The sequence below is a fragment of the Elaeis guineensis genome, chromosome 6 (genome assembly GCF_000442705.2).
Source record: "Elaeis guineensis isolate ETL-2024a chromosome 6, EG11, whole genome shotgun sequence".
NCBI lineage: Eukaryota > Viridiplantae > Streptophyta > Magnoliopsida > Arecales > Arecaceae > Elaeis > Elaeis guineensis.
The window spans coordinates 98,632,380-98,654,545 of NC_025998.2; positions in this window are offsets into that span (position 1 = coordinate 98,632,380).

Sequence of the window (22,166 nt, forward strand, 5' to 3'; positions counted from 1 at the left end):
CTAATCTCATGGTTTAGCAAGAAATAAAATTCGGTGGCACTGTCTACGGCTGAGGCCGAATACATTGCAGCCGGAAGTTGTTGTGCTCAAATCTTGTGGATTAAGCAACAACTCGAAGACTTTGGAATCAAACTTAATGAAACACCAATAAGATGTGACAACACAAGTGCCATAAATCTATCTAAAAATCCAATTCAACACTCAAGATCCAAACATATTAAAATAAGACATCATTTTATAAGAGAACATGTTCAAAACAAAAATGTAATTCTTGAATATGTTTGCACTAAAAATCAATTAGCTGATATCTTTACAAAGGCCCTTAGTGAGGATAGATTCTGTCAAATTAAGAGAAATCTAGGAATTCTAGATCCATATACCTAAAATTTCTCAATTTCCAAAAAAAAAATTTTGATGTCAAAAACTCTTGGAGCTCAATTTCAAACATCTATCCTGGTCCCAAAAGCTCAAATTTATCATTCTAAAAACTTATCATTGAGCAAAATTACTTCTCCCAAAATTTCAAATTTTTTTGGAATTTATTCGCATTTTTTTCTGAATTTTTGAACTTCATGAGTCGACCCCCATGAGTCGACTCAATGGCAAACTTGTTATTTCCTCAAACTTCCCACGGGCTTATTGTTTTTATACTAAATCCCTGTTCGTGAGACGACTCATCTTTTCATCGTCTTCCTTCCAAAAGCCGTCTTCTCTAATTTTTTTTTTGCTCCAAATCCAAGGATCCAATTCGAAGCAATTCTCCCTCCTCCTCTCCACCAAAAATTGCCACCTTGAAAAGGAATTTTTTGTGCTTTCTCGCAGTGTTTGGCGCGGTTGGAACGTGCCCTAGCACTTCACCAATCTTCCAAAATCCACTTCTTTTCTCCACCAAAATCCCTCTTCACTCTCTTGTGATCCCTCCTCCACTCCTCCAAGTCTCATTGCCTGCTACTGTAGTGAATATGGCTCCGAAAATGAAACTTCCCCAAAGAAGAAAGTCAATCCGTGAGCCTGAAGAAATTGTCCGAAAGCTGGTCAGTCTTCCACTGCTCCCACTCCAGCTTCAGTATCTGCTCAAGGTCCCCCTCAATCCTCCCTAAGCCCCAGTAAGAATCCTCTTTCTGATAGAAAAGTTGAAACCGGGAAGAATATAGATTTTCGGTTCTTTGAGAAAGAAGGTTTTACTTTTGCAAGTAAAATCAAAAACCAAGGATGGGAATTCTACTGCTCCCTTAAGGAAGTCACCTATGTTGACCTAGTTAGAGAATTCTACCAGAATCTACTTTATGGAGATGGATCAGTGACTTCAACAGTCAAGGGAATTGATATCTGCTTGGATTCTAGGATATTGGGAGAAATACTTCAGTTGCCTAGTGAAGGTTACTCTTATATGGAACTCCCAGTAAAAGAAGAGGGGATCAGAATTATTTTAGGAGAAACTTATTCAGGGAGTTTAAACAAATTGGAAGCAAAGATTTTGTCCATTGAGATGAGGGTCCTGCATCAGATGGTAACAAAGCTCCTCTTTCCTAGGAGTGGTAGGCATGACTTACTTTCCAGCAGAGATGTATGTATCATGTTTCATGTCATCACTCAGACCCCCCTGAACCTCCCTGCACTTATGATAGAGGCCATGAGAGAAACTTTGAACAGATCCAAGGCACACTTGCCTTATGGTATGGCCCTTACTAGAGTATTTAGGAGGTTTGGAGTTAGCTGTGAGGGGGAGGCTTCTACTAAGCTCTCTCATGTGGACACTTTCAACCAACACACCCTGCACCGAATGGGATTTACAAAGACTGATGGTGGTTGGATCAAGGGATCTGAGGAGAGAACTGAAGAGAGAACTGAAGATAGAGCTGAAGACAGAACTAAAGACAGAGTAGAAGAAGAAGGTCCATCATCTCCTGTCCATGACTTCAGGGCAGCATCACCAGTTATCCAGTTCATTCCTGATACAGAGGCTGGCCCTTCAGAGTTTACTAGGATGCCCACACCAGTGTATCAGCCAGAGAGCAGAGCACCTCATTCAGAGTTCAGACTGGCTGACGATCAGATCGAGCATATATCATAGCGTGTGGCTTCTTTGCTGTCTAGTCAGTGGAGTAGTACTTCTTTTGCACCTGGAGCCACCTCTTCTGATCAGACCATTACTCCCCACATCTCCACTGTATTTCAGATGATAATAGATCAGTCCATCCAGATCCAGCAGCTTGAGGACACAGTCTGGAGACTGACTGGCAGAGTTCTAGACTTGCAGGGGCAAGTCCTTGCATTGGCCCATCCCAAGCCACAGGAGTCAACTATTGAGGTCACAGACCTCACTACAGAGGCTGGCAGGCTCAGAGGAGCACTAGAAGGTGGATATGAGTTACTGAGGAAAGAGATCCGAGGATCGAGTGAGCATGCTACCACTCAGTTTACTGCTCTACTACAGTCTGTTTCCAGAGCACTGAACGTACTTGATTCCATTAGACTCACCCTTTCTGTTCAGTCCTTAGCATCTCAGCGTACTCAGCCTCCCAGTTCATCTCGCTCTCCTGCTCGTGCCAGAGGCAGACGGGGTAGAGGACGCACTTCTGATCCATCAGCTTCTCATACCATATCTGATGACTCCGATCCATGACTTATCTTGATCATTATTAGATCCTAGGTGTTAGTGTCTTGTTCTAGGATCTGTATTTTGGGGCCATGTATTGACAATTAGCTGGTTGATTATTATAATATGAACTATGTATTGAAACAATTATGATTTTAATGGAATCATCTTTTACTTATATTTCTACCTTTTGTAATGATGTTGATCATATTTTGGTTATATATATATTCTCCTTGTTGAAATAATATCTTCTCTTTGTTGTTGTTTGCTGTTAATAATTGCTGTATTAAGGGGGAGCAAACATCTGTGATTAACTCTAAAGGGGGAGAAATTAAAGAATGTTTCAGAAAAAGGAGAAGTTAACCATGTCTGATGATGTCAAAAAGGGGGAGAAATTAAACAAAAAGCAACTCATTAAAAGCAAAACCCTAAATTATGAGAAAAAGGGGGAGAAATTAAACAAAAAGCAACTCATCAAAAGCAAAACCTTAAAAGCAAAACCCTAAATTATGAGAAATTTGGCATCAAACAGAAATTAAACAAAAAGCAATTCAATTATGAGCAATTAAAGAAAAAGCAACCCATCAAAAGTAAAACTACAAATTATGAGAAATTAATTGAAGAATTTAAAGAACAATATCAAAAGTACAATGCTAAGTACAATGCAAGTATGTAACTTTTAAATTACTTCTTTACATATGCTCTGATTTACTTTAAAAATTTAAATATGCTCTGATATACTTCAAAATTCTAACTTACTCTGATACATCTTAAAATTTTTTTTTAACTTGCTCTGATACATCATAAAATTTGTTCTGATACATTATAAAATTTTTTCTGATACATTGTAAAATTATTTTTCTTGCTCTGATATATTACAAAATTTATTTTTCTCTTGCTCTGATATATCTTAAACTCAAAATGAGCTAATACACTTTCAAAATCAACTCTTAAACATACTTTGGCACACATAATTTTTTTATCAAAAAGCAATTAAAGTACATAAGTATTTTTTGCTCTGATGCTAAAACTAAAATCAAATGAGAATGAAATTTTCAAAATACAGCTTAATCTGATAACAAAAACAAGTTTTCCACTCTAACACCAAAATCACATAATCCAATGAGCATATCTTCAAATCTTTAAGCAAATGGGCAAACTATTCTTGCATATGACCATTTATATCACATGCCAAAAGAATCATACTCTTTTCAAGCACATACACCTATAATGCATTCTTTTGAAATTATTGATTCACATAAATGCTTTTGTTCAAATATTTTGTCATCATCAAAAAGGGGGAGATTGTTGATCCTAGATTGATTTTGATGATTACAAAGCAGATTGAAGGGATACAAATATTTTTAAATTGAAAAAATCTTTATGCTCTTCAGGGGCAAAATTGTAATTTTGCTAAAATCCTGATTTGATAGTATCATTTGGTAGAACAAAAGATTTGTGATCCAATGGTGAAAATTTTATTGATTTTGGACTTGTATTTTGAAAGTTATGCATGTTTGAAAATCATGAGTCAACCCGTGAGTCAACTCATGGCACAATGAGCTGATTGGCACCCAGATTTTTGTTGGCACACCCTGTGAGTCGACCCCATGGGGTCGACCCCCAGGCATGAGTCGACCCTCATGAGTCGACCCCTGCAGTTTTAGGCCAAAAATTGCAGAAACTCATTTTCTGGCTGTTGCAACAGAAGTCGACTCCTGAAGCATGAGTCGACTCATGAGTCGACCCCTGCGACGAAAAATATCAGCAACGGCTATTTTTTTGCCCATTTTAATTGCCTTTTATGCTTCCTAAAATTGCTCTAACGGCTCTTTATCTGTCTAAATTATTTTCTCTTGTTTCTTATTGCTATAAAATATTTCAAATGGTGAAAGAAATTGCAGATCAAAAAGGAGAGATCAAACCTATATACAAAAGGATCCAAAATCTACACGAGAAAGCCTGAGATCAACGAAATATCCAAAAGAAAAAGAGAGAGGATCCACAATATACAAGAGAGATTGTGAAAGAGAAAAGCAAGAGCATTCAAAGAGAGGATCTTTCAAGCCTATTGTTCAACCTTGATCAAGAGATCTTTCAAAGCCTTCAAGAAGTCTTCAATCAAAGATCATCCTCTTCTCAAGCATTCATTCAAGCGTTCATCCACCTTGAAAAAATCCAAAAAGGGTTTCTTCATTTGAGTAAAGTGTTTTTATTGTTATATTCGCTCATTTAAGGAGCTGTTATTGTATTAATTTGTGCTCTAAATTTTCTTACTCTTTGTGAGTAATTGTTCTTATTTTTGGAGGATTTCCAAAACAAGGAAAGGTTGATCCGAACCTGAAATCGGAGTATTTTGGGTTAGCTTGTACCCGAGAAACAAGTAGACTAGCTTGGGATAGCTAGTGTCAGAGTTTTCGACGTTCTGTATTCAGGTTGAATACAAGTATAGTGGATTGAAATTTCCAAGTAGGAGCTTGGGGAGTGGATGTAGGTGCAAGGTTGGCACCGAACCACTATAAATCTTTGTGTTTGTGGTGTGCTTTATTGTTTCTCTTTATTTCTTTATTATATCCTTGCATTTCTGCTTTAGATAATTAATATTGAATTAAAGTCTTTGTTTTGTTCATCATAAGTAATTAATTAAGCCTAAAATTTTTAGAAACCCAATTCACCCCCCCCTCTTGGGTTGCATAGCTGGGCAACATGTCTAGGTATGGGTATGTATTTTTAATGAAACACAAGTCTGAAGCCTTTGAAAAGTTCAAAGAATTCAGGCATGAGGTAGAAAAATAAACAGAAAAGCCCATTAAGGTTTTTCAATCAGATCGAGGAGGTGAATACCTTAGTCGGGAGTTCCTAGACTATCTTAAGAACAATGGCATAGTCTCTCAATGGACTCCACGTGGAATGTCATAACTCAACAGAGTTTGAGAATGGAGGAATCAGATCTTATTAGATATGATCCGTTCCATGATGAGCTTCACGGACCTCCCTGAGTTTCTTTGGGGACATTGTCTCATGACAGCAATGAAGTGGAATTCAGTGCAGCGGTAAAATGATAATTTTAAAACTTTTTTAAAATTATAATTTTACAACAAAAAATATTAATTAATCTAATTAATTAACATATATTTACCCTACATTAGGATCTAAATATGATATATAGCATGTATACATTTAAATTTGAAATTCGAATTTGAACAGTAAACACTTTACTGTAATGTGTTCAGAACACAATACCTTTATGTGGATAGTCGATCTCCATAATTTGATCATCATCAGGAGGCTCTGATCACTACAATACAGTCACACAGGTTGTCTGGCCTCTGCAGATCATCCACACGAGGATCCCGATCTGATCGGCTCCTCACGAGTGCTAGCTCGTTGTAGAGCCCTTTTGATGGCTGATGCTGATTGAACTCCTTCGATCGATATCTATCGATTCTTTGGATACTCTAGATCATCAGCAGACATATTTGAGAGGATGTTGAAGATCTCCTTGAAATTTGGTGGGCTCACAACACTCGTAGCTCACCTTCTCACTTCCCGAACCCCAGGCTGAAACCCTAGGGTACACTAAGAAAAACTCTGTGCCCTTTTTTCTTTCTTTTCTTTCTTTTTCTCTCGGAAGGTTTTGGACCTTCACCTCATGTAGAAAGGTTCCTCACACCCCAAACTTTCTCTCCAAAAATTTCTTTACACATGCCCCACCTTTCTCCTCTTTTTAAAACAACATCGAACGTGTCTTATCCGTGTGAGAGGATAAAGATAAGTGGTTGCACATTTGAATTCAAATCGAGTTTGAACTCAAATGTAAAAAAACTCATCCCTATCCACTTATGGCGTGAGAAGAGAAGGGCGTGGACTCTTTGTGTGTGAAAAGGTTTCATGAAAAACCTTTTCTCGTGTAAGTTATGTGGCGCACAAGATGGATAAGCCTGAAGGCACAAGAGATAAGTTATCCATTCAAATTCAAACACGCTTTGAATTTGAATGGTTAACTAATCAGCTTTATCCATCCATATCATGTACAAAAGTGGGCATGGGGAGGGCTTTGCATGAGAAAAAATTCATGAGAAATTCCTTCTTGTGAATTCAAATGGGTGCAGTGGATGTGAGGTGGCGCAGGGAGTTTGGGTCAAGGTGGTTTCATTATTTAAACCAACCTAATTGAACCAAATAAGTTAGGCCCAATTAGACTAATTTAAACCCAACTTAATTAGGCTTAATTAGGCTCAATAAAATCCTAATCAAATCAGGAATTGATTAAGCCCAACCCCTGATCAAATCAGGGACCAAACCATCTCGACGATTAGGTCAACTCTTAACCTAACCGGGTCAAATCCAACTGAATCCAATTCAATTGGACTTGATCCAAAAATAATTACTCAATCAAATTGAGTTAATTAGTGATTAAATTACTAATTAAACCTCTCATAAATATTGAGTCCAAATCTGATGGGCAATCGGATATCAAAGTTCATCAATATGAAATCTTGATCGAAGAGTCCCAAACCAGTGGGACTCTTGACCCCGGTATCGAAAATGTGTGGGACTTGTGATCAGAGAATCCTGATTCTCGATCACAGAGTTTCAGACATGTAGGACTCATAGTCTATGAATATTAAGACTCTTCATCAGCCATCAAATCAGATAGGAACCTCTAATGTGTGTGACCCCGCAGGTTCGAACCTAAGTCGGTAGCACAGGAACCAATTCCTGTACTAATCGAAGTGACCATCTAGCAATGGTACCCGACATCCGGATAGGTCGAATAGTCACAATCGCAACACTCAGAACCTACGTGAATATGGTTACTATATAATTCATCCCTTTTGATCCCTGTGTTTAGGATGACTCAGGGTTAAACTGTCAACCCTGATTAGATCATCCGAGTCGTGTTCAACTCAAACAATCCTGTGACTCCTCAATAGGACTACCCAGGCCAAGATTTTGCTAAATTGAAACATGACTGTACACAGCTCCTGAACTGGAGTGGTCAATCCCATCTTGACATACACACCGACAAGTCAAGTACTTGACTACACCCAGCAGCCTTCCGTCACTAAATTAGAAATTCAGGTAGTCCAGTGCCTAAGTGTAGTGAGTTGCTTGCAAGTCACCTTGGCGGTCTCAGGTAGGAGGGACAGTTATACCCATATCCCATCGGAGCAAATCTTGACAGCAGAAATAGCTCCGGAGTCGGTCATGTTCAGTGCAGATGTACCCTTACATCTCACCTGTATGCCATACCAGTGTCTCCATACTCCTTGGTTAAGAGGACAACCAACCCATATGGCACACAATGACCTATGCTTGATAAACGTTGTTGTCCTTGGTAACAACGTATCATTTGGTCGCGAACTGGTTTAAGGACTAAACGACAAATCCTCCTTTGTCGAGTCTAAATAGTCCTAAGGACTTCACCACAACACAGGAGTTCATTAGAAGATGAAATAATTTATGATAAAAAAATACCAAAATAACTTTTATTAATTTATAATTCATGTACTAATACAACAAAGAGCACAACCATCAACAGGCTGATGATTGGCTTTGGGACACTATTCCCAACAATCTCCCACTTGGCCTAAAGCCAATTGGTGCAGTATCTAATACCCATCTTCGACTTGAAGTCGTCGAACTCCTTCACCGCAATGGCTTTAGTGAATGGGTCGGTCAGGTTTTCCTTCCCATCGATTTTTTGAAGGTCGACGTCACCTCGATCCATGATTTTCTGGATGAGATGGTAGCGACGTAGAATATGCTTCGTCCACTGGTGTGCCTTTGGTTCCTTCGCCTGAGCAATGGCTCCAGAGCTGTCACAGTAGAGCAGAACTGGACCAACAAGGGAGGGTGCTACTCTGAGCTCGGTGATGAATTTCTTCAGCCACACCACTTCTTTGGCAGCATCTGATGCAGCGATATACTCCGCCTTGCAAACTGAATCAGCCACTGTGTGCTGCTTGAAACTTTTCCAGCAGACAGCCCCACGATTAAGGGTAAAAATAAATCCTGACACACTCTTGCTATCATCATGATCAGACTGGAAACTAGAGTCTGTAAACCCTATAAGTCTAAAGTTTGATTCTCCATAAACAAGCCACTGATCCTTAGTATTTCTTAAATACTTCAGGATAGTTTTAACAACCTTCCAGTGATTCTCCCCTGGATCAGATTGGTATCTACTCACTACTCCTAGTGAGTACGCCACATCTGATCGTGTACATGTCATGACGTACATGATAGATCCCACTGCTGAAGCATATGTAATTCTACCCATACGCTCTCTCTCTTGAGGTATTGTCGGATAATCCCTCTTCGAGAGAAAAATTCCATGGCCTATCGGTAGATAGCCTTTCTTAGAATTCTCCATGCTGAACCTTTTCAGCATAGTATCAATGTACGTGGACTGGGATAAGCCAAGCAACCTTTTAGATCTATCCCTATAGATCCTCATCCCTAGGATATAGGAAGCTTCTCCTAGATCCTTCATAGAGAATTGTGACGATAGCCAAGTCTTTATTTCCTGTAATGCAGGGACATCATTTCCGATTAAGAGAATGTCATCCACATACAATACAAGAAATACCACTACTAGACCATTATCCCACTTATAAATGCAGGGCTCTTCTCCATTCTTAACGAAGTCATACGTCTTGATCATCCTATCAAAATGTATGTTCCAACTCCGGGATGCCTGCTTAAGTCCATAAATAGATCTCTGTAGCCTGCACACCTTAGACTCATCTGTAGATGTGAACCCTTCAGGTTGTATTATATACACCTCTTCGTCCAGCTCTCCATTTAGGAAAGCTATCTTCACATCCATTTGCTAGATTTCATAGTCCAGATGGGTAGCTACCGCAAGCATAATTCGAATGAATTTGAGCATTGCCACAGGAGAAAATATCTCATCATAGTCTATACCATAATGTTGACGATATCCCTTGACAACCAGATGGGCTTTATAGGTTTCAACCTTTCCGTCTCGCCCCTCTTCCTCTTGAAGACCCACTTACACCCTATGGGTTTTACTCCTTCGGGTGGGTCAACCAATGTCCATACATCGTTGACCTTCATGGACTCCATTTCGAATTTCATGGCCTCTAGCCATTTCTCAGAGTCAGGTCTCTGCATTGCATCCATGTAGGTGATCGGATCCTCATTATTTTCATCAAGTTCGATAGGATCGCCATCAAGGACCAAGAAATCATAGTATCTGTCTGGTTGATATGGTACTCTACCAGATCGCCTTAAGGGTGCATCAACAATGGGCTCTGGATTTGGTCTAACCAAATCCGATTCAGGTTCAGCTACTTGTGTCGGTTTTTCCACCTGTCGAACTTCCTCAAGTTCGACCTTAGAGGCAACAGTCCCTTCACTAAGGAACTCTTTTTCTAAAAAGATTGCCTTAAGGTTGACAAACACCTTTTGCTCATCAGCTAGGTAGAAATAATACCCTTTGGTTTCTTTTGGGTACCCTATGAAATTACACTTGTCAAACCTAGGTCCAAGCTTGTCCATAATTAAACGTTTAACATAAGCCGGACACCCCCAAACCCTTAGGTGCGAGAGTACTAGCTTACATCCTATCCATATCTCATATGGTGTTTTGGTTACAGACTTACTCGGAACCCTATTTAGAAGGTAACAAGTCGATTCGAGCGTATATCCCCAAAGGAAGATCGGCAGACCAGCAAACCCTATCATGGATCGGACCATGTCCAACAAGGTCCGATTCCTCCTTTCAGACACACCATTATGCTGTGATGTTCCAGGAGGAGTCTACTGAGAGAGAATCCCATTCTTTCCTAAATATGTTAGAAACTCATTGGAAAGGTATTCACCTCCTCGATCAAATCGAAGAGTTTTAATACACTTCCCAGTTTGTTTTTCTACCTCATTTCGAAATAGTTTGAACATTTCAAATGACTCCGACTTATGCTTCATTAAATAGACATACCCATACCTCGATAGGTCATCTGTGAAGGTTATGAAGTAGAAATATCCACCTCTTGCACTTGAGCTCATGGGTCCACATACATCAGAATGTACCAGACCCAAGAGTTCATTGGCTCGCTCACCTTTTTCAGTAAAAGGTGACTTGGTCATCTTTCCAAGAAGACAGGACTCACAGGTTGGAAGTGATTCACTATCATCAACTTCAAAAATTCCTTCTTGAGCCAACCTGTTTATCCTGTTCTTATTGATATGACCTAGCCTACAGTGTCAAAGGTAGACTTCTGACACATTATCTATTCTATTATCTAGTTGTCCAACAAACACTGTAACATCATTCAAAATGATATTGCAAATATTTTCTTTTATTAAAAATTGATAACCGTACACGGCCAAAAGGTCTACAAAAATAATATTTAATAAAAAGCTTAGACAATAGTGACATTCACTCAGAATTATATTACGAGAATTGATTACAAGGTTCATGATTCCTAAAGCTAGAACTGGAACTTTGCTTCCATCTTCAACGTTCAGGAACCTTTTGCCATCATCGAATCTCCTACTGATCTGCAGACCCTGCATCGAATTGCAAATATGATAAGGGCTTTCGGTATCCAATACCCAGGTAGTAGTATCACAAATGGAAAAGTTGCAAGGTGTTATCATGTAATTACCTTGCTTCTTCTTCGGTTTATTTGGATCCAGGGAGGCAATGTATAGAGGATAGTTCCTCTTTCAGTGCCCCTGCTTCTTGTAAAAGAAGCACTCTGCCTGGCTCTGGTCGGGCTTGCGCTTCTTGGTCTGACCCTGTGCAGACGTCCCAGCATGTGGTTGTACCTTCTTGTTCTTCTTCCCTTTCTTAAAGGGTCGACGACCAGAAGAAGACCCTCCCATAACATTCACCGACTCCTTATGGAGCAGGTGGTCCTTCTCAAAGTTCTGCAGCAACCCCAACAAGCTGTGGTAGTTCACTGCAGGCTTTGTCATTCGAAAATGAGTAAGGAAGGGGAGGAAGGACTTGGGCAATGAATTAAGGATCGCATCCTTACCGAGCTGCTCATGCAAGGAAAAGCCCAGTTTACTTAGGTGTTCAACATTTCGATCATGTACAGTACATGATCAATGACTGAGGCCCCATCCCTCATCTGAGCATTGAAAATGGCACAACTAGTTTTATGCCTTTCAACGTCGTCAGGCATGCCAAAGGAGTCGCTTAACATTTAAAGCATCTCCTACAGCTGGGCATTCTCAAACCTGCGGCTGAACTCATCATTCATTGCCGCTAGCATTATGCACCGAATGGTGATGCGGTTGTTGAGCCACTTCTGGTAAGTGTCTCGGATCGTGCCTCTAGCATTCGGGGCTGGCTCCTCTGGTGCCGGATCCGTTACTACATAAAGGATCCACTCATGCTCAAGGACGATTTTTAATTTTCGATACCAACTATCGAAATTAGGTCCCATGAGCTTGTCATTATCTAATAATGACCGGAGTGATAGGGTAGTGGCTATAACTACATAAAGGAAAATCAGACCTTAATTAGTACATAAATTATTAATACTAAAGACTTAGACTTTAGTCTAAAGTTTCTCCCAGTATTTTTACGAACTGGTAGCCTCAACCTCCAATTCGAAGAATTACTTTAATTCTTTAGTGGGTACTAGAATCCACACAGACTACACACGAGCCCAACTTTGGTTGGTCAACCTATGTGCATCTATGGGTAGGTTCAAAATCAGTTGTTTCCCTAAACAACTTCGAGTAATTTATTTTGCCCCAGAACCTAATCAGTAGGCTTTGGCCTCCACTGAAAGGATCTAGTTAGGTCCAACCATTAACATGACTTAATTTGATGAATCGGACCAATAAATGATTAGGCCCGACTTTGGTCGGCCAACCTAACCACCATCAGAAAGACTCAAACCAAATTATCATACTATGAATGATAATTCCATTAGTCAATAAGCACTAGGCCTTTGGGCCTCCAATGATTATTAAACTAATGGACTCATTATCACTCACTTAATGGAAGGCTATGACTTAGTTATCACTATAACTTAATCATTTTTAGGACCTAATAATTTTTGAGAATTTCATTAAATAATAGATGAGAAGAAAATATCCAGCCAATTTCAATCCTCCCACTGACTTTACCAAGTCAGATTAAAAAAAGATTTAATTAAAGCCGGCATTAGGAGCACCTAAATCAGTCACACTGATTTACCTAACGACATGGATGAGCCTTAATCATCAAGTGATCTAATCAAAACCTAACTCACCAGATTGGCCAGGTAAGTGAGATCAGTGGTGGGGATATGCCATTAACTCGTCAGAGATCGAATCAATGCGAGTAGCTCCCACTTAATAACCACTGGTCAAACTACCGAACTTACCTTAGACACCAACCGGTTCATTAGTTTTAATTTGATCAACTTAGTAAATAGGGTTCCACCACGTAGCCATGAATTAAGTCCATCTTGGTCTAGTTAAAGATATGGTCCCATTCAACTACAACTATTGGAGTTGAGTCTAAAGTGTCCTTGACCTAATCTAATTCAACTTTTGATTAGATTTGACCAATTACTCTAATTTAGTCCATTTCTTTAAGCTAACCTTAGGTCTAACCCAATTATGGACCTAATCCATCTAACCCATTGACCCACAAGTTTATGCAATTGTCTTAGGTCTTAATTCATAATTCTAGACCAACTTGACAATACTTAATTCTTTTAATTAAGTATTTGGGCTGATGGGTCAGGGTTTGGCTTTTCGAAAATAATTTTCAAATTTGAAAGGTTTTATTTTCTGTTCACCAAACATGTTGACTCATTTCACAAATAGATCAGCACATTTCATAAATAACAATCCTATTGCTAATTACATAACAAAAAATAACTCAATCAAAATAAATCATAAATATTCCTTTAGATCTAATCTAACACATTCATGATAAATTTTACATTGAACCTTTATAATTAAGTCCTTTCATTGCTTTATCTGCATGGGATATAATTGCAGCGGCACCCCTACCACCATAGGAGACCCCATCGAATGGGAGGAGAGGGCCTTTAAACCCTACTTTTCTCCTATGATCGGACGGCCATGGCAACCAACCCAATTCGATTACTTGCTACTTGGATCAAGTATATCTAAATATATCAATTTTAAAATTTAAATTTCAAATTTTAAATTTTAAATTTTTTGAATTTCAAATTTCAAACAAATTTCAAATTTCAAATTTCAAATTTTTGAATTTTAAATTTTTGAATTTTGAATTTTGAATTTCAAATTTAAAATTTTAACCAAATTTCAAATTTAAAATTTTAAATTTTAAATTTCAAATTTTTGAATTTTGAATTTCAAATTTCAAAATTCAAATTTCAAATTTTGAATTTCAAATTTTTGAATTTTGAATTTCGAACAACTTTCAAAATTCAAATTTCATATTTTAAATTTTAAATTTCAAATTTAAACTTTTAGATTATAACTTAATCTACGCATGCAAATTCATATATCATTTCTTAGAACCCGCTCTGATATCATTTGGAGTGAAATTCAGTGCAGGGGTAAAATGATAATTTTAAAACTTTTTCAAAATTATGATTTTATAGTGAAAAATATTAATTAATCTAATTAATTAATATATATTTATCCTACACTAGGATCTAAATATGATATACAGCATGCATGTATTTAAATTTGAAATTCAAATTTGAACAGTAAACACTTTACTGTAATGTGTTCAGAACACAATACCTTTATGTGGATAGTCGATCTCCATAATCTGATCATCGTCGGGAGGCTCTGATCACTGCAACACAGCCACACAGGGTGTCTGGCCTCTGTGGATCATCCACACAAGGCTTCCGATCTGATCGGCTCCTCACGAGTGCTAGCTCGTTGTAGAGCCCTTTTGACGGCTGATGCTGATCGAACTCCTTTGATTGATGTCTGCTGATTCTTTGGATGCTCTAAATTATCAACAGACGTACTTGAAAGGATGTTGAAGATCTTTTTAAAATTTGGTGGGCTCACGACACTTGTACCTCACCTTCTCACTTCTCGAACCCCAGGCTGAAACCCTAGGGTACACTAAGAAAAACTCTACGCCCTTTTTTCTTTCTTTTCTTTCTTTTTCTCTCGGAAGGTTTTGGACCTTCATCTCATGCAGAAAGGTTCCTCATGCCCCAAACTTTCTCTCCAAAAATTTCTTTACGCACGCCCCACCTTTCTTCTCTTTTTAAAACAACGTCGAACGTGTCTTATCCGCATGAGAGGATAAAGATAAGTGGTTGCACATTTGAATTCAAATCGAGTTTGAATTTAAATGCAAACCAACTCATCCCTATCCACTTATGGTGTGAGAAGAGAAGGGTGTGGACTCTTTGTGTGTAAAAAGGTTTTACGAGAAACCTTTTCTCGTGTAAGTTATGTGGCGCACAAGATGGATAAGCCTGAAGGCACAAGAGATAAGTTATCCATTCAAATTCAAACATGCTTTGAATTTGAATGGTTAACTAATCAGCTTTATCCATCCATATGGCATACAAAAGTGGGCATGGGGAGGGCTTTGCATGAGAAAAAATTCATGAGAAATTCCTTCTCGTGAATTCAAATGGGTGCAGTGGATGTGAGGTGGCGCAGGGAGTTTGGGTCAAGGTGGTTTCATTATTTAAACCAACCTAATTGAACCAAATAAGTTAGACCCAATTAGACTAATTTAAATCCAACTTAATTAGACTTAATTATGTTCAATAAAATCCTAATCAAATCAAAAATTGATTAAGCCCAACCCCTGATCAAATCAGGGACCAAACCATCTTGACGATTAGGTCAACTCTTAACCTAATCGGGTCAAACCCAACTGAATCCAATTCAATTGGACTTGATCCAAAAATAATTACTCAATCAAATTGAGTTAATTAATGATTAAATCACTAACTAAACCTCTCATAAATATTGAGTCCAAATTCGATTGGCAATCGGGTATCAAAGTTCTTCAATATAAAACCTTGATCGAAGAGTCCCAAACCAGTGGGACTCTTGATCCCGGTACCCAAAATGTGTGGAACTTGTGATCAGAGAATCTTGATTCTCGATCATAGAGTTCCAGACATGTAGGACTCATAGTCCATGAATATTATGACTCTTCATCAGCCATCAGATCAGATAGAAACCTCTAATGTGTGTGACCCTGCAGGTTCGAACCTAAGCCGGTAGCACAGGAACCAATTCCTGTACTAATCGAAATGACCATCTAGCAATGGTACTGGACATTCGGATAGGTCGAATAGTCACAATCGCAACACTCAGAACCTACGTGAACATGGTTACTGTATAATTCATCCCTTTTGACCCCTGTGTTTAGGATGACTCAGGGTTAAACTATCAATCCTGATTAGATCATTCGAGTCGTGTTCAACTCAAACAGTCCTGTGACTCCTCACTAGGACTACCCTAGCCAAGGTTTTGCTAAATTGAAACATGACTATACACAGCTCCTGAACTGGAGTAGTCAATCCCATCTTGACACACGCACCGACAAGTCAAGTACTTGACTACACCCAGCAGCCTTCCATCACTGAATAAGAAATTCAGATAGTCTAGTGCCTAAGTGCAGTGAGTTGCTTGCAAGTCACCATGACGGTCTCAGGTCGGAGGGACACTTATACCCATATCCCATCGGAGCAAATCTTGACAGCAGAAATAGCTCCGGAGTCGATCACGTTCAGTACAGATGTACCCTTACATCTCATCTGTATGCCATACCAGTGTCTCCACACTCCTTGGTTAAGAGGACAACCAACCCATATGGCACACAATGACCTATGCTTGATAAACGTTGTTGTCCTTGGTAACAACGTATCATTTGGTCGCAAACTGGTTTAAGGACTAAACGACAAATCCTTCTTTGTCGAGTCTAAATAGTCCTAAGGACTTCACCACAACATAGGAGTTCATTAGAAGATGAAATAATTTGTGATGAAAAAATATCAAAATAACTTTTATTAATTTATAATTCATGTACTAATACAACAAAGAGCACAACCGTCAACAGGCTAACGATTGACTTTGGGATACTATTTCCAACAAGCAATATATGTATTGAATAAGGTTCTCTCTAAAATCGTTCCTACCACACCATATGAGATATGGCATGGTAAGAAGCCAAGTCTGAGTAATCTCAGAATTTGGGGTTGTCCGGCTTATGTCAAGAGACAGCAGGCTTCTTGACATAAGGCGGACAAGTTAGAGTTTAGGTCTTTTAGAGCTCGGTTCATAGGATATCTTAAAGAGTCATTAGGATACTATTTTTATATTCCGAAAGATTACAATATGATTGTGAATCGACATACTTTTTTTCTTGAAATACAGTTTATTCAAGATAGTGGCATCGGAAGAATAATTAAGCTCAAAGAGAATATCTCCCAAGAGCAATAAGCTAAGGAATATGAGGAACCAAATCAATTAGAATCAGTTCTAACACAACCTCTTCCATCTCATAGATTGACTAGGATTTTTCGTCCTTCTGAAAGGTACTTAGGTACTATACAAGAGAAAGTAGAGAAAATGTTCCTCACGAAAAATGAGACTCATGGTGATGACCCCAAGACCTATGACAAGATGATATCAGATATTGACTCTGAGAAATGGTTAGAGGCAATGAGATTAGAAATTGACTTGATGCACTCAAACTAAGTCTGGACCTTGGTAGATCCACTTGAAGGTATTGTACCTATTAGGTGTAAATGGATCTTCAAGAGAAAGATAGGTGCAGATGGGAATGTGGAGATATTCAAGGCTAGGCTCGTAGTGAAAAGTTATAGTCAACGTGAAGGCATTGACTATCAGGATACCTTTTCGCCTGTAGCCATGCTAAAATCCATCCGCACATTGCTTGCTGTTGCAGCCTATTTCGATTATGAAATATGGTAGATGGACATGAAAACGGCATTCTTAAATGGATATCATGAGGAAGATATCTATATGCATAGCCGCTTGATTTCACATCCAATGATGATGATCACAAGATCTGCAAGCTGCAAAGGTCTATTTATGGACTTAAGCAAGCATCTCGGAGTTGGAATACTCATTTCAATGATGTGATCAAAATGTTTGGTTTCATCAAGAATGAGGAGGAACCATGTGTGTTCAAGAAGATCAGTGGGAGCGCAGTTGTCTTCCTCGTACTATACGTAGATGACATCCTCCTAATTGAGAATGATATTTTCATGTTGATCTCAGTCAAAATATGGTTGTCTAAGGAGTTCTCTATGAATGATCTAGGAGAGGTATCCTTTATACTGGGTATTAAGGTCTATAGAGATAGACCAAATAGGATGTTGGGACTTTCACAGAAGATGTACATAGAGGAGGTGCTAAAAAGATTTAGCATGAAAAACTCCAAAAGAGGTTTAGTACCTTTTAGACATGGTATTCATCTCTCCAAGAAGATGTGCCCTAGTACACCTGAGGATATTGAACGCATGAGCAAGATCCCTTATGCTTAGGCAATAGAAAGCCTCATGTATCCCATGTTATGTACACGACCTGATATAGCCCATGCTGTGAGTGTCACAAGCAGATATCAGTCGAATCTAGGTGAAGAGCACTGGACTTCTGTGAAATGTATCCTTAAGTACTTGAGAAGGACTAAGGATATGTTTCTAGTCTTTGAGAATGGAGAACTTCAGGTTCAGGGATTTATAGACTCAGACTTTATATCTGATATAGATGATCAAAAATCGACATCTGGGAGTCTGTTCATTTGCAATGGTGGTATAGTTAGCTGGAAGAGTTTCAAGCAGATGGTGATTGCTGATTCCACCATGGAGGCAGAGTATATTACTGCATCGAAAGTTGCAAAGTAGGCATTCTGGTGCAAAAAGTTTGCCACAGAGCTTGGAGTGATGTCATCGGATGCCATCCCCCTTTACTATGACAATAATGGCATCATAGCTCTAGCTAAGGAGCCAAGGTCTCACCAGAAGTCCAAGCATATCCAGCGACGATTCCATCTAATCTGTGATTACCTCACAAAAGGGTTATGTCGAGGTTAAGAGAGTCGACTTCACAGACAATGTGGCAGACCCACTGACAAAGTCATTAGGCCAGTAGAAGATCGAAGCCCACCTTGAGAAGATGGGATTTAGATATGTAGCCAATTGGTATTAGGTCAAGTGGGAGTTTGTTAGATGTGTGCCCTAGATGCCAGATTGGCTGACACATTCCTGTACAAATGTAAGGATAAATTTATAATTTTGACTATAAATGAATAAAAGGGTTATTCAACTATCACATTGTATACATTATGTCTATGATACATCCTTTGAGTTAGTAGGAATGTTAATTCATATTTTCAAGAGTTAAAAATTTAAGGCATGAATTTACATAACTAACTCATAAACAGCTCCTGACCAAAGGATCATCACGAGGATGGTGATCGATCCAGAAGGTTGGTGTACGATCACTTCCTTAGAGTAGATGAGTCTTGAGTCTATGGTGTGGAGACACCGGAGCGAGAGTACAAGTATTCGTTGAGAACGAGAGTACTGAGCGTGACCACCTCGAGCAGTCATAAGGAAGTCTACCTTCTCGTCGATGACTAGCTCGATGCTGCAGCTGTGTGTCTAGTTTTTTGATCTGAGGTGCATCGACAGTTCACCTTGAGTATGTTATAGTTTGACTACACCATAACTCAGTCTCTTAGCTATTTGAAACCTTGAGGTGTATGTTGGCTGTAGTATATTCATTGTAGGAACCAGATTGCACCAAGATGGGATCTATCAACCTCAGTAGATGAGAGGAGTAGTCCTATGATGATCGAAAGATCGAGTTCTTAAGCCCATGGCCATGGCAGAGTGAAATAATGGAAAAGAGTTTTCCATTAGGATTTCACATCAGACTCAGATCGATCGATTGATTCATATGACTGATGTTGGGTTTGACGAGTTCACCTTAACCCTAATTCAGTCGGAACTCATGATAGAAGAACTCAATCACACAGGTAACTGCATTGAGAGGTTCGTCTTCATTTTTGATGGGTTGCCACCATATACTACTAAGTATCACTGATGGATTTTGGAAGCAATTAGAATGATATTGATGATCGATCATTCTAAATTATCTGAATCAGAAGAGTTCTGATCCATCGAAAGGAGTTTCGATGATGTCGATGATGAGATCACGACATGTCTCATTACCATACAAAAATGAACCTAACTGGGTCACACAAACAAGAGTTAGGATTTGGATGTCATCAATTGAGCTAGCCCAGTTCAATTGATTTGGATTAGATCCAATTAGGTTCATAAAACTCGTGCTAGCATATGATTGAGCCTAACTTTCTCCTCGTGTAATCTTTTCTATCTCGACTGAGCCAAATGTGATTTGACTCACCCAGAGAACCTTGAGAAAGTTTCTCTCAGTCTGACTAGAGCCAGTCTAGCTTAAAAAAGTTATCTTAATTCATGAGATGAATTTAAGACAACACCTGCTAATTCCTGTCACTTGCCATTTCCATTTTAGGACATCGGCCAAATGCTGACCCATGGACCTTGGACTGAAGGCCACTTGGCAAGAGGTCATTGGAGAGTTTTTTATGGAGTGTCCACCTGCTAATTTTACCCTCAAAGTGGGCACCATAATCAGATATGGCATGTGCCCCAAGTGGATAAGGATAGAGTCCCATGAGATGAGGACTCTACGCCTTGATTGACTCAAACTGTTAGGCACCAATCTCACTGTGTTTATCCAGTGTTGACACCAACAGTAGGAGGGTTTGGTGGGATTTTATCTGATATAATCAAATGACATCACTCCACCAATTAGAATTTTTCCAAAATTAATTAGAATTTTCTGATTGGTCGAATGATGTGGCACTGCATGGCGCAGCAGGGTCTATTTAAACCCTATCTGCACCTAGGGTTTAGAGAATCTGCTCAATCCCTAGCAAAAACCTGATATCCCTCACTTCTCCATACCCCCTCTGGTCCTCTCTCTCCTCTCTTCATGTCCAAGAAGTTGGACATCCATCTGGTGCTTGTCCAAGGCGTGGTGGCTCCCTGATCAGAAGGCTGCAGGGATTTGTCGAGAAGCTGCTGCTCTAGCTTCAGAAGATCTTTTGAAGATCTTCCAGATCAGATCCAGATCTAATTTTTGGAGCAAAGATTCATGAGGAGAAGATGATCTAGATCCTGCTCAAGTGGATATCGGTAGAGGTCAGGCGATTGCGTGGCTATTTTAGAACCTCGAGCGTTGCTGCGATCATCTAATGGGTAATCTAGTTACCCTAGAGGTATTCCTCTAATCCTCAAATTTTAGGTTTAATTTTAAATTAAATATTAGATAATAAGAATCAAATTTAATAGATCTTAGATCTAAAATAAAGTAAAATAATTTTTTTAAAAAAATATTTCGCCCCAGATCTCATTAGATCTGGAAGATCCTATAAGGAAAAAGGCGGTTTTTCCTTCAAGTACATAGCTGCAAGTGAAGCCGCCAAAGAAGCTATCTGGATGAAGAAGTTTATCACTGAATTAGGTGTCATTCCTGAGATTGAGAATCCAGTACCACTTTACTGTGATAATATTGAAGTAGTTGCTCAAGCAAAGGAATCAAGATCTCATCATAAATTCAAGCACATTCTAAGGCGCTTCCATCTCATTCATAAAATAATCGAAAGATAAGATGTTGTCATTGAATGAATAGAAATAAAGAACAACATAGCAGACCCATTGACTAAGGCTCTACCACAGCAGCAGTTCGATCGCCACCTCGATTGTATGGGAATAAAATATAAGGATAATTGACTTTAGTGCAAGTGGGAGATTGAAAGGAATATGCCCTATAAGCTAATCAAAATTTTATATTTTGATGAATTTTCCTTATAATCTTCCAGACTCATATATTGACTCTTTATAAATAAAAGATATTTTTCATCATATACTGCATCTTACTTTAGTAATGATTATGATGAACTCCATAAATCAGGGTAATGGGTTTAGGATTATGATGAGATCATATCTGTGAGATCTAAAATTTTAAAAATCTTAATTTAGAATATTTCTAGTCATAGGAGTATTGAGTAGGAGATCAATATTATATATGCTCGATGAAGAGGGTGGCTGATCTCATATGCCGCTTGTGTGAGACACTAATACAAGGAAGTAGGTGCTCATTAGAGAATGAGTTCACGAAATTGATCCGACTTAAGAAATGTCTTATGGAATCTACTTATCCGTCAAAAGATATTTTCTTATAATGGGAGTTGTGCATATAATCCTTTGACCTGAAACTATCATAGAATCTTATATACATGAATCCATATTTTTAGTTCATACTCATTCATGACTTAGTCATATACGGGATATTCTAGATATGGTGGAATATGTATGGAGGTTGTGAGTAGGTCAACATGGAATCAATCACTCCTGGTAAGAGGAGATCGCATCCTACTTGCTCTAATCGATTGATGATTCAAGAAGCCTTTGATCAAAGTAGAATAAAAATTAAAAAGAGTTTCTAATATTTTATTAATTGAATCATCATTTAAGATTGAGAGAAATATGAGTATGATATTGGATTTGACATCATTCCATAT